This window comes from Brassica napus, chromosome C4, assembly GCF_020379485.1.
Source record: "Brassica napus cultivar Da-Ae chromosome C4, Da-Ae, whole genome shotgun sequence".
Classification (NCBI taxonomy): domain Eukaryota; kingdom Viridiplantae; phylum Streptophyta; class Magnoliopsida; order Brassicales; family Brassicaceae; genus Brassica; species Brassica napus.
This window is the reverse complement of record NC_063447.1, coordinates 39022599-39036432: the sequence shown is the minus strand read 5'-3', so window position 1 is coordinate 39036432 and position 13834 is coordinate 39022599. Positions and strand designations below refer to the sequence as shown.

At 31.9% G+C, this 13834-nt stretch overlaps 1 long non-coding RNA gene across 1 annotated transcript; it reads left to right on the top strand.

Annotated features, from left to right (window-relative positions):
* The first annotated feature begins 8224 nt into the window (after nucleotides 1-8224).
* LOC106394642 lies at nucleotides 8225-10234 on the top strand. Its single transcript, XR_001278939.3, has 2 exons — nucleotides 8225-9515; nucleotides 9813-10234. It is a non-coding gene; the product is annotated as an uncharacterized LOC106394642 (long non-coding RNA).
* Nucleotides 10235-13834: the final 3600 nt, after the last annotated feature.

The window sequence follows — 13834 nt, the reverse complement described above, 5'->3', positions numbered from 1 at the left end:
ACTAACTATTCGTCTTCGATCTTGTTGGCATTTATAATATCAATGGGGTTGACCTAGCAAATGCCGTGTTGTTTTTGTTATTTTTAATTTTTTCAAACCTTTTTTATCTAAGTCAATTCGTTTAATTTCAAATTTATTTGTAGTTAGGCTTTTTGTGCTTTTAAGAGATATAAGATAACTTTACAGATTAAATGGATGGATAGATGGCTATCGAAAAGGGGAAAGAAGTGCTAACTAAATCTATTTTATTAGCCTTTCCGACTTGCGAGTGCCATTGCAAACTTTAGGTAGAGCGTCCATCCACCTAAAAGAGGAATGCATTCGGCGTAGTGGGAAAACTTTGTTTGCCAAGAAAAGAGGGTGGAATGGTATTCCGTATGATCGATGAATTTAATCTTGTGCTTCTTGTAAAACAATTATGGCGCTTGGTTCAATTCCCTGATTAGCTAATAGCTCGTGTTTTGAGAGAAAAGTACTATAGACTCAGTTAACCATTGCGATAAAGTTCAAAAGAAACCCCTTCTTATGTATGGACAAGCATATCAGCAGCAAGGAATCTATAGTACTGCTCGGAATCAGACACAAGATACATTTTGGATATGCAGTTAGAGTATGGGAAGATCCTTGGATTCCTACAATACCAGCTAGACCTGCACGGCCAAATGTCTCGGTGGCACATCGAGAATGACAACAAGTGATTTCATCATGGACGATCAAAAAGTTTGGGATGTGGAGATGCTCAAAAATTTCGTTATCCAAGAGGATATACCACTTACTCGTAGTTTGGTTATAAGGCAAACAACTCATCGAGATACATTTTGTTGGAGTTACACTAAGAGTGGCCAATACACAATCAAATCAGGCTATTGGGTAGCTAGGAATATCCTAAAAGTGGAGGACGATAAGTTTTACACAGAGCCTAGTATTATTAAGCTCCAGGCCTTTGCTTGTAAGATAAAGGCACAACAAAAAAGCGTCATCTCATTTGGCAGCTGCTACCTGGCCATGTAACGGTAACACGAAACCTGACACATCCTCATATGTGATGTGATAAATATTGTCCTAGATGCGCCGAAGAAGATGAATCAGCAAATCATGTAATTTACAGTGTCCATCGTCTTTGCAGGCATGGTCTCTATCGAAAACACCGACGGGGCCAAATACTTTCCCGGAGCCGAGCATTTCTGCCAATATGAATTATCTCTTTTGAATAAAAAAATAATAATATTGAGGACCCATAAATGGATAGGGACCCATATCCATGGATAATCTGGTATCGTTGGAAAGCCCGAAACGATAAAGTCTTTAGAGGCATCGACAGAGATCCACTTGAACTGATCCGCTTCACGGAGGGGGAGAGTCAAGCTTAGTTCGCAAAAAAAAATGAGATTGTTCCTACGGCAGCTCAGCTATCGAGTAACATTGAAGCGCAAGTCATAAGCTTGGAAAATATTTGCTTGGTGGATGGATCATGGTCCTCCAAATCTCAATTTAGTGGATGCAGTTGGGTTTGGAGAAATACATCTGGAAAAATTCAGTTGCTGGGAAGGCAAAACTCAAGAAGAAAAGAATCAGCTTTGTATTCAAAATTGGAAGACTTACTTGGAGATGGAGAGTGTGTTAACTCATTCTACATGCCAAAACTTTGGAACGGACCGCATGGACTTGATCAACATGGTAAAAGAGCCCGACGCATGGCCAAACTTCTCAACAGATCTAGAAACGATAAAGATGCTTAACACGAGATTCCAAGAGTTCAAGATATCTCATATTCCGCGATGGTAAAATGAAGATTTTGATTCCTTAGCTAGAACTGCAAGATCATTTCATAGAAAACTTTTTTTTATTGGTTGTTCTATTCCGGTCTGATTATCCAGACCACCTCTAGTTTGATTAATAGAATAACCATTTGATGTTAGAAAAAAGAGATAAGATAACTTTAAAAGAAAAAAAGAGGAGAATAACAGATATATATGTGCGGTTTATCTCTCTCTTTGTAAAGAGATAAAATCATCTCTTCATTGTTCTCACATCTTTGATCTTTTACAAGGGAGGAGACATTTTTCCGATCATCTTGATCGAATTTTGCTCCGGTATCTCACTGGTTTGTAAATATTTTTTTTCCTTTCCGATCAATACTTCCTTCTCTATTGATTTGGATAGTAATTTTTCTGATTTTGTTTTGGTTTCTTCTCCAAAAAAACTCAGATTTTGTTTTTTGTTGTGTTGCTATCATCAATCAAAGCCGGGTTTCCTTGCTCTATAATTTCTTTGATTGGGTTTGGGTTATAAACTTCTGATTTTTGATATGATCTCATAGCAGTTCACTATGTTTCTAAATAAATACCATCTAATATTTCTCACTCGGAAGCATCTATCTCAATCGAGTAATATCGTGCCTGCTCATACGTCAATCCTTAGTGGGGCTTGAAGTTTTCCTTGATATGACTACCGGAAACGTGGGTGCGCTTCGACGGATGGTTGACGAAGGTTGAGAGTTGGTGAGGAAGGCGACCGTAGTGTGCTGCTCAGTTAGTATTAGTTTTACGGTAGGGAACTAAGCTTCTTTGAAGTGGAAAATACAAAAACAGGTAGCGTAACAGAAGAGACGACATAATCGAAGCATTCATGGGGACCGGAAAATCTGTTCGGGCATGAAGAACACGTCTTGCATACACATGTCTTTGGAGAAGCCATAGATTACCTACGTGGAAGTGATGATTAAACATTAACCGACCAAAAAATTGGGCTTTGTTATGAAATAACTTATAATTTATAGTATCGTGAAATCTAAATAAGAGTAGAATTTAATACCCGTAGGAAGCAAATAACACTAGTATAAGGGAGAGAGTTTATTATAAGAAGGAAGAAGAAAATGTAATGATTCTTTGATGAATTACTCTTGTTCTTGTTTATGGTGTACAAAAGAGTGAGATGAGTGATGGTATTTATAGTGAACAACAATACATAAAATAACAAAGATAGTGATTAATTTGGTAAATGAGTGGGTGATCATAGTGTTTGATGAGTAGATGATCATAGTGCTTGAGTTGGTAAAGGAGTGGATGATCATAGTGCTTGAGTTTGGTAAAGAAGTGGATGATCATTTCAATGCTTAATTTATAACACTCCCCCTTGATCATCCATCTTGTATTACGTGGTGCCTCGTTAAAAACCTAGTCATGGAAAACCCAATGGGAAAAACCGTAGTAAAAGTAAAAAGAGTACAACTACGTAAGCTCCCCCTCGAATGAGTAGTCATAGAACCTTTAGAACAATGATAGATTTTCATCTCTCAAATTGTAACATTCTCTTTGGTTGTCTATCTTTTGTATGTTCTTTGTTGCCTCGTTAAAACCTTGTCATGGAAAAACCCAATGGGAAAAAAAAAAAACATGATAAGGAAAAAGAGTACAACCACACTTACTATCATATTTCTTTCTCTGGAAACAATATCTTCAGGATATGCATTCCAATCAACTCTCTTCAGAGAATTAAGCTTAAGAGAATAAACTCTATTCATTTCTATTATGATATCTAGGGCCTTTAGACTTCTTGTCCATAATTCTCTTTTGACTTAGACAATAGTTTATTGGTCTATTTGGATTTCAAACCAAATTTCTTACATATAATCGTATAGAAATTCGTCTCGTACATACGAATTATTCATTTGTAACTATAGAAGTTACTATTATGATTTTCTTTCTTTTCATATGAAATTACATCTTTCAGTAATGAAAAAGATTAATAATTTTCTTAAATAACACTCTTACGTATGGTATTTCAGGACCAAACATATACGAGCGTCTTAAATAAAATACTTTAAGGATCTTTATGATAACATCTTAGTTTTAGATCTCCAGTTTAGAATACATAAAACAATATAGTATTGTCAAGAGTTTTCTTCCAAAATATAATTTTTCTATAACTCTTCAGGAGTTTTGATTATATTCAAATCATGATTCTATTGATTTATAATCTCTTGATAAATACAAATGGATACATTTGTTAACCTTATAATATTTCATATATTCCATAAAATAGTTTGTTTCAATTCGATCGAATATGCAGAGTTCCCGGGAACATGATTTTGATATCATCAATCCTTCATGGATTATACTTTCAGGGATTAACATTTTTCAAGTGGATTGTTTCATTCAAGTTCTTCCTTTATTACCAGACTATAAGGAATTTAAAACTAGTTGCATCTACCACATGAAATTATGTCTCTTCACAATTAATTTCATATTGATCATTCTTTGTGTGCAACGGTTCATTTACATCTCACTTGTTTTACACCTTTTAGTGTATGGACTACTGGTCCAAATACTTCTCTATTTCACAAGAAGTTTATATCTTTGTCTATTGCATCTTTCTGATTTGGCCAATCATTTCTTTGTGTACACTTTTCAATAGACTTTCTTTCATGATCCTCTTTCTCATTTATTATATCAACTGCTACTTTGCATGTATAATATCATCGACGTCAATTTTCTTATCGGTTCCATTTTGTTTCATACATGACATAACTTATTGAGATCTCTTCATTTGTCTCAGGTACCTGAATTTTCGTCAGTCATGTTTAATTTCTCTTCTGGAGATCATACAAAACTATATTGCCTCGTTTTGACCATTATCAATATATGCTCCTTTTCATTTACGAGGATTTATCTTTGGAACCAATCTGTCTACCACCTGCAGGCGTGACTAGCAGTTTGATATTGTTCTTGTAGAACATTTATTCTTATTGGAGCATTTACAGCTGGTATATGTGACTTGATCACTATATTTATATGGGTCGTGTCTGGCAACTGCTTTAGTAAGTTTTGAAATGAATTATCTTTTGGACTTCTATTTCACATTGTGTTTAGCCCGAGGATCAATGATAATTCATTTCAACTTATTTTCTTTTCCAGCTGTTTATTTTCTCCCCCTTATGTTGGAAGTACTAACTCACTTTTAGAATTCATGTATAGCCTTACTTATAGTTTTCGGGGATGGCTCTGGATTCTTAAGTGTCAATAGAGATTTATATCCAACATATATTTCCAACCTCATTTGAAAACACATCTTCATTTGAAGCTCTGTGGCGGAGCAACATCCAACATTCTTAGATGAAAATGATTGGTTTCTGATTCTATACCAATGATGGGGAGAACTAGTGAAAATTTATTGGCTTGATGCGATCCAATGTTGCTCAAAATGTTTAGCACTTATCTCAGTGAATGTGCTATAGTCGTTAAAGACTTTAAGAAGTGAATTCACCAATATTATAAAAATGCATAGTGGGTGATCAGTCCACTAACATCTTCGTTATTTATGCCAATATCTTATTTTGGCTGGTGAAAACCATATTACCCTTTTATCTTATGGGTAAGCAACATATGTCAAATCATTCGGAAGAATCTTCTGGTTCTTATATGACTATGCATATGACCTTTAAGTATATATTCGCATTATTAATGAACCAAAATGGTCTAACTGATTCATGCCAAATGTAAACTTCTAGTTTACTATACATTTATCTTCATTATACTAATCTTTGTGTAGTACAATATATAAGAGGCTGTAGATATTTTCTCTAAAATACTTATACTGCTTTGAGAATTATTTCTGATTGAAATGTATATATCATTTCGTTTGCTTATTGTCTCAACATAAGTGTCTCAAAATCTTACGGATTTACTTTGAGAAAAATTCATTAATCTTAGTTTTAGTGTAAACATAATCTTCTGGATGTTTGACTTATCATAAAAAGTGAGATTCTTTAACTCTTCCCCTCGAGAGTATAATACTACAGGTTTATCAATCTCGAATGTATCTCATTTTCTTAATCAACAACATATCCTACATGGGTTATGTATTTTTCGTAGATCCTTTTAACTTTTGATACTTATAAAAATACAATACCTTAAGAACTTTAAATTGCATTCTTAAGAACTTTAAATTAAATTTTTATGTGCAGTAATACTATGTATACTTCTGGAGCATCATATATATCCTCTTTTTAAGCATTCTATAAGTTTTACTACCTTGTATTGTACACACAATAAATTTTCTTTCATCTTCAGATGAATTCATAATTTTTTTTCTTTATTACCATGTTTATTTTCTCAACTTTAAGTGAGAGTATGAGTTCTATAAAGAAACTCTTTGGACCTTGACCTCATTTATGCTCACGTCTAAAACCACAATTTATGAGTTTTTAAATGTCATATTCTCTTCAGGAGAATGAATCATAATCAACTAGACGTGATTTATCAATAGATATTTTTTCAATATATATGCATCATAAAACAATTTCTTGAAGAAATTTTACTTTTAAACTTAACATCCAACATAGTTGGCTTTATTTACCGACTTCAGGTCTTGTAATCTTTAAATGCAAAATACAAAATGAGCTTTAGGTAATCACTTCAGGTGATAATACCTTTTTTATATATATTATCTTCCAAAACTTATGGATCTTTTAGAGTCAAGCTTTAAACTTAAAATCCTCAATATAAATGGTAATAAAATCAAAATATTTCAAATATATATAAATATGTATTAACAAAGGTGTCTTATTATATCAGAAAATAAATAAAACTTTCATAGTAATTATTATATAAACTATATTATTACTCTCATGCTTTTTAACAAAGTTTAACCTATCAATCAATTTAATGAACAAATTTATATCACTGCCAACTTCATGCAAATTGATTTATCTAATCAAGTTTGTTAAACTTGTATATAAAGCATAAAAATACTTATCTTATAAACAGAAGTATATCGGCGATGAAAGTTTCAGCTGTTCACGTTTCTGAATTGGCTGATAACTTGTACATATCTTTCCGAGAGAATACACAATCCTGAAAACTTTAAATTTTTGCTCATATAAACATGGCCATTACATTAGTAAATATCAACATATAATCCAAATTCTTTTATGATATTAGACCAAAGACTAATCGACAACAAAACTAACCGATTACAAATAATTTCTTTTATGATGTTAGACCATGAATCATAAAGTATGTTTCCTTAATACCATTAAATCATGAAGCATATTAAAGTATAATAAGCAAAATTTAATTCATAAAATAACTATTATTCTTACATATAGACAAGCGTTGATATATATATATATATATATATCATCGTCTAAAATGACTATATATATATATATATATTTTTTTTTTTTTAGAATTTCGCAATTTTAAAATGAATCATTTATTATGAACTTCATAATTTAAAAACCGTTTACATTAATCATACAAGAAATTACAAGGAGAAGCGATGTAAATAAAATTAAACCGATATTCATCTTAAATTCACTCGGAGTAAATTCTCCAACGAATAAACCATAAATAGAAACACAAATAAAAATGGCACATAAAAACAAAAGTGCGCGAATCATCTTTCTTGAAATGAAAAATCGGAGGAGAGCGATTTGAAATTTTTTAGAGAAGATGAAATGTTTTGGATGATGAAATGGAGTGAAAATGAGTTGTATTTATAGATGAAAATTACTGTTCATGACCGTTGGAGAAAGGGGAAATTTTTGAAAAATTTTCTTTGTGACCGTTGGGGTTAAATCGAGTGCACCAAAAATTAGTCTGAAAATATCGTATTAAACGGTCAATCAAATCTATAAAATTTCATAAAAGTGAAAAATTATGACAATGAAATATTTATGTTATATGACAACAAATCATGCGACGGCTCAGCCGATCAATGCAGAATAATAAATAAATTATACGGCGGCTCGGCCGACCAATTAATAAATTAAATTACTAGTAAATAATATAGGCGGTATTCCGGCCATTATAACATGATATAAATAATAGTAGAGGCGGTATACCGACCATTATAACATTGTATGAATTATACAAATAAATTTTACCGAATCGCAGAGTGATCGAGCTGATAACGTGTTATGAAATAACTTCTAATTTATAGTATCGTGAAATTTAAATAAGAGTAGAATTTAATACCCGTAGGAAGCAAATAACACTAGTATAAGGGAGAGAGTTTATTATAAGAAGGAAGAAGAAAATGTAATGATTCTTTGATGAATTACTCTTGTTCTTGTTTATGGTGTACAAAAGAGTGAGATGAGTGATGATATTTATAGTGAACAACAATACATAAAATAACAAAGATAGTGATTAATTTGGTAAATGAGTGGGTGATCATAGTGTTTGATGAGTAGATGATCATAGTGCTTGAGTTGGTAAAGGAGTGGATGATCATAGTGCTTGAGTTTGGTAAAGAAATGGATGATCATTTCAATGCTTAATTTATAACAGGCTTCACTTTTTTATTGATATATTGTCTTGTATTTTTGGATCTTTCTTTTAAAACTGATACTTGTACTATCATAGCCCATTGGACTTCTCTTAAATAGAAATCTAGTTGACAAAAAAATACATTTTCTCCGTAGTCTCCCAAAAAATTGTCAACTTTTTCTTTGTCATGGATGAAAATAATTAACTGATTATTAGATAATCAACAATGGCAAATCAACACATAAAAGCATTTCCTTTTGAAGGAGATAACAAGGAGCTGGTTCAGATTGTGAACGGATCTGAAGATAATATGGAATTGGGAAATCTAACTTTTGATATCAGACATTGGATTAGATTGTTGCCCTTGTGCTCGTTGGAGCAGGTCAACAGAGAGAAGAATCAAGCTGCCGATTGTATTGCAAAACGGGTTTCGGAAGAGACTGAAATTTCTGTAGTGTTTAATATGCCTCCTAATTAGCTAATTGACTATTTGTATCAACCTTTCACAATTTGATTTAATACAAAAACCGTTGGAAAAAAAAAAGCATTTTCCTTTCGAATTTTATTAGTTCTGCACAACAAATATTTTAATACAGTTTAGCTATATAGTTAAATTATAAATAAAAATATCAAACCATTAAATAACTGATATATGCTTATTTATTTTCTTGCCAAACTTTCAAATATTTTCACCTTTTTATAATATTTTGTGTGAAATATTTTTAATGAAAATACTCTAAATTGAATTTAATATTGACCGTAAGAGTGTCTATTACACAACTGGTAACAGATAAACTCCGGTCAAATCTAAAAAATACCAGTCATCAAAAAAATAGTATATATCAACTTTCTGTCGACTTTTTCTTTGAGAATATTACATTGTAAAACATATTTTTTATTTATAATTACACCTAGAGGTACATTGTGCTTGTGGCACACATTTTAAAGATGATTTACCCGACTTATCCTTTAACTATATCCAAACTTTCTAAAAATAGTTAAAGAAAATCATAACTACCTCATCCACAATCTCGCCATTTCAATGTGATTTCTCTACTCCTCTCTCTACTTCAAACTTCCCAAATATAATCAACTAAGCTTTGGGTTTTCTAATCAACTAAGCTTTGGGTTTTCTTTCTTCTTGATCACTCTTCCTCGATTAATACCATCACTTCTTCTAAGCTTCTCAATCAGCTCGTCCCCTTCGAGCACAAGAGGTTTCTCTCCTCGTTTATTTTTGTTGTAAGAGTTCATGAACTTGCGCAATTTTTGGAGAATATTGTATCTTATGCTTACTAAATTTTAATTTTTTTAATTCAGTTTATTGTTTGCTTAATCTGTGTGTTTAGACGTTCATTGAACTTGAATTCAATCATAATCCTAGCGATTCCTGCGAAATTGATTTATAGTCTAGTAATAATAATGGTGACTATTGCACTCATTGTAGATAATATCGAGTTTTCTCAGACCATTATATGAGATTTATTTGGATATATCAAGAATTATTTTGGGAATTCATATGGCCATTTTTTCAACAAGGATGCATATGGATTTCCTATGATGTTCGTCGTCACTGGTTCGTCCTCAATTCACTGGCAGAGCTTCACCGTCACAAGCTCGTCCTATATCTATTTTCAAGCTTCATCATCACCGGCTCATCCTCAATTTGCGTCTGAGATCATTCTCTGACCACCAATCTGTGATCTCCTCTCGCGACGGTTGTACCCCTCAACAACATGAACTCACCTATAGAGAATCTCCGGAGCGGTTATCTCTTTTGTGCTCAGCCTCTCGCCATCGTTTCCTCCGGTTCACTGGATCTCCAGCTTTCTATTTCTTAATGCCCGAGATCCATTATCCGGTCTATCGGGATCGATCGATCAGTTTTGGTCCTTGTATTTTTGATTAATCTTGGATTTGCCCCAACATTTTTGATTAATCTTAAATTAGCCCCAAAACTATCAATTGTGTGCATTTCAACTCCTTTTATATGCAAATGAATGAACACACAAATGTAATATACACACCTAAATACAATCTAAAATGATATAAGAAAACTAAAATATTAACCATCCACATCCACATCTCTTTGCTACACAACACTCCATTCACACACTTATGATCCACGAAAACCCATCCACATGCACTCTTATTATTTTCTAAAAATTATGTATTTAGTTTGAACGAAGATTAAAACAAAAATTATGGAGAATGAATTTATTATTTCTAATTTTGGTTAAAATTTGTCGTTTAGGACATATAACAAATTTTCTATCCACGCTCCCATGTCCATAGTTCTCCTATCCAAATTTAGGGATGTAAATTGGGTATGATTACCATGGGTTAGCCCGGTCAAAATAAAAATGGTCTTGATATGGTCATGCCCAAAATAGAAGTAGTCCAAATGGGTTAAAATACATGTTCGGAATCACGCTAGGCGCTAGTCGGACAGCTAGCGTAGGCCTAGCGAGTTACCAAAAATTGAGGAATATTTGGAGAGTACGCGTGACCTAGTTTTTAATAAAATTTAATGTATTTATAAAATGTTTTTGCTAACAAACATGATGATAACTTAATGTAAATATCTATTATATGTGATAATTTTGTATAATATTGAAACTCATATTTAAGTTTAAAAAAATCAATTTTAAAAATATATGTATATATGGATCCATACACATATATAAATATCAAAAACCATAGATTAAAATGAATTCACAAGAAAATATATTACAATTATGTAATTTCACTAAAACCACTAATTTATGATTTACTAAAAATTTTTAATTAATGGACAAATAAAATTATCAATACGAAGTGTCAATGTATTAAACAATATTCTGAAAATTGATTTAATCAAGAGGTCTAATAACGATAAAAAAAACAGTAAAATAAAATAAAACTAGACCCTGATCCGCGCTGGCGCGCGGGTTTGATTTTTGGTTATTTATTTAACTAAATAATGTATTTGTAATATTTGATGTATTATATTCACCAAGTAAAAACGTGTGACCTAGTTCTTAATAAAATTTAATGTATTTATAAAATGTTTTGCTAACAAACATGATGATAACTTAATGTAAATATCTATTATATGTGATAATTTTGTATAATATTGAAACTCATATTTAAGTTTAACAAAATCAATTTTAAAAATATATGTATATATGGATCCATACACATATATAAATATCAAAACCCATAGATTAAAATGACTTCACAAGAAAATATATTACATTTATGTAATTTCACTAAAACCACTAATTTATGATTTACTAAAAATGTTTAATTAATGGACAAATAATATTATCAATACGATGTGTCAATGTATTAAACAATATTCTGAAAATTGATTTAATCAAGAGGTCTAATAACGATAAAAACAGTAAAATAAAATAAAAAGAAACAAATGCAAGACGTTTTGTCCAAAAAGGAAGAAATGCAAGACATCATTAGTAATTAGTTATGTCATGTTAGATCCCACATCGGACAATGAAAAGAAAAATGATACCTTGTGTGCCTATAAATTGACGCACCACATTAACGTAAGATTTACGAAATTGGGCAATTCAAAAATCCCAAAAACTTGACAATAGTTAAAAACAAATCGGTAGAAAGTCAAGATAAATCGGTAATAAACCGATTAGTTGGTTTAGGTGGCCGATTAGTTGATATAGGCGGCCGATTATAAAGTAGTTCGGTTAAGTTTTCTAATTGGTCTTATTTGCCACGGTGTCTTAACGTCGAGTGCCTAGGCGGCCGGATAATAGTCTAGGCGCCCATATTTTTGAACAAGGATTAAAACACATTTAACCCGAAAATAAACGGGCCAAAACCATTTGTATATAGGCGTTCAATAAACCTATAAATCTAGAGTTTTTCTGCCAAAAACACAAAAGGATGTTTTTCCATAATTGACAAAATCATTATTTGCCGCCAAAACCACACAAAAAAATTCCCACCAAAACCACAAGATAAAATTTTCTCGACCAAACCACAAGATCACGATTTTCCGCCAAAATCACAAAATCATGTTTTCCCAGAAAAAAAAAATTCCTGGAAAAAACGCAAAATCACGTTTTCTCGTCAAAAACGCAAAATTACATTTTCCTCGCTAAAACCGCAAGATTACGTTTTCCCGTCAAACACGTCAAATCATGTTTTCCCATCTAAACTGTGATTTCCCTTGGGTTAAATCGTCAACCCAAACCGGTCGTGTATCCTGCTCATGGTTGAACCTGGTTCGATCACCGGTCTAGTATGGTGTTAAAAAAATGCTAAAAACCGGAGATGGATCCATTAGTGTTTGGATTTTGGTAAGATCACGTATTTACGGTGATCAAAACTCTCTTTTAAAGATTAAAAAATATCTATAAAATCCTCTTTCATAATATATTTCTATTTAAAACCATCATATATGTGGTGTCGTAAGAATATCATGGTTTTTATCCATTTCTAATCCGATAATACTTTTTATTTATCGATGGTTTATAAATGCTCTTTTATTTTAGGTGTATCTTTGCACCTACCGCCTGTCATATAATTATTTCAAGTCCTATTAAAAAATGCGGGCGTCTAGCCGATTATCCGGACACCTAGACGCTCGACATTAAGACACTGTGGTGAAGAAGACCAATTCGGAAACTTAATCGGCCGCCTAAACAAACCGATCGACCGACTAAACCAACTAATCGGTTCAATACCACTTCATTTTGACTTTTTACCGATTTGTATTCTTAACTGTTAAGTTTTTGGGATTTTTGAGTAGCCCAACTCGTGAATCATACGTTCATGCGGTGCGCTAATTTATAGGCACACAAGATACCATTTTTCTTTTCATTTTCCGATGTGGTATCTAACACTTTTACATAACTAACGTCTTGCATTTCTTCCTAGGACAAAACGTCTTGCATTTATTTCTTTTCATTTTGTTTTATTGTCTTTTCTTGTTATTAGACCTCTTCATTAACTCAATTTTCAGAATATTGTTTAATACATTGACACATCGTATTTGTAGATTTTATTTGTCCACTGATTAAACATTTTTAGTAAACCATAAATGAGTGGTTTTAATGAAATTACTCCTTGAATATTCTCTGATTTTTTGGTAATTTCCTAGGTCTACCCTGGCTGTTCGACTAGCTCCTAGCGTGATTCCGAACAGAGATTTCCAGGAATATCAAAAGCAATTATTTTGAGTTTTGTCAAATTTGAAATGATAATTGTATTCATAAAATAATAATATAAATATATAATAAAAAATAATTTAAATTCATAATTTAAAGGCAGAAATTTAAAGGCAGAAATTTTAAGACATAAATGCAAGGTAAATTTTAAATGTAAAAATTTAAAAGATAGAATCTAAATAATATCTAAGGCAACATCTACCATATGATCCAAGGAGTTAGATTCTACCATATTAATCATTTAATAATTTGCGGAGGTAAAGTCTCCCCTATGATCTGAAAAGAAATAACTTACAATATTTTTATCATGAAGGCATGGTCTACCATAACGATAAATTAGGAAAAAAGTACCTATCATTCCGAAATAATAAACGA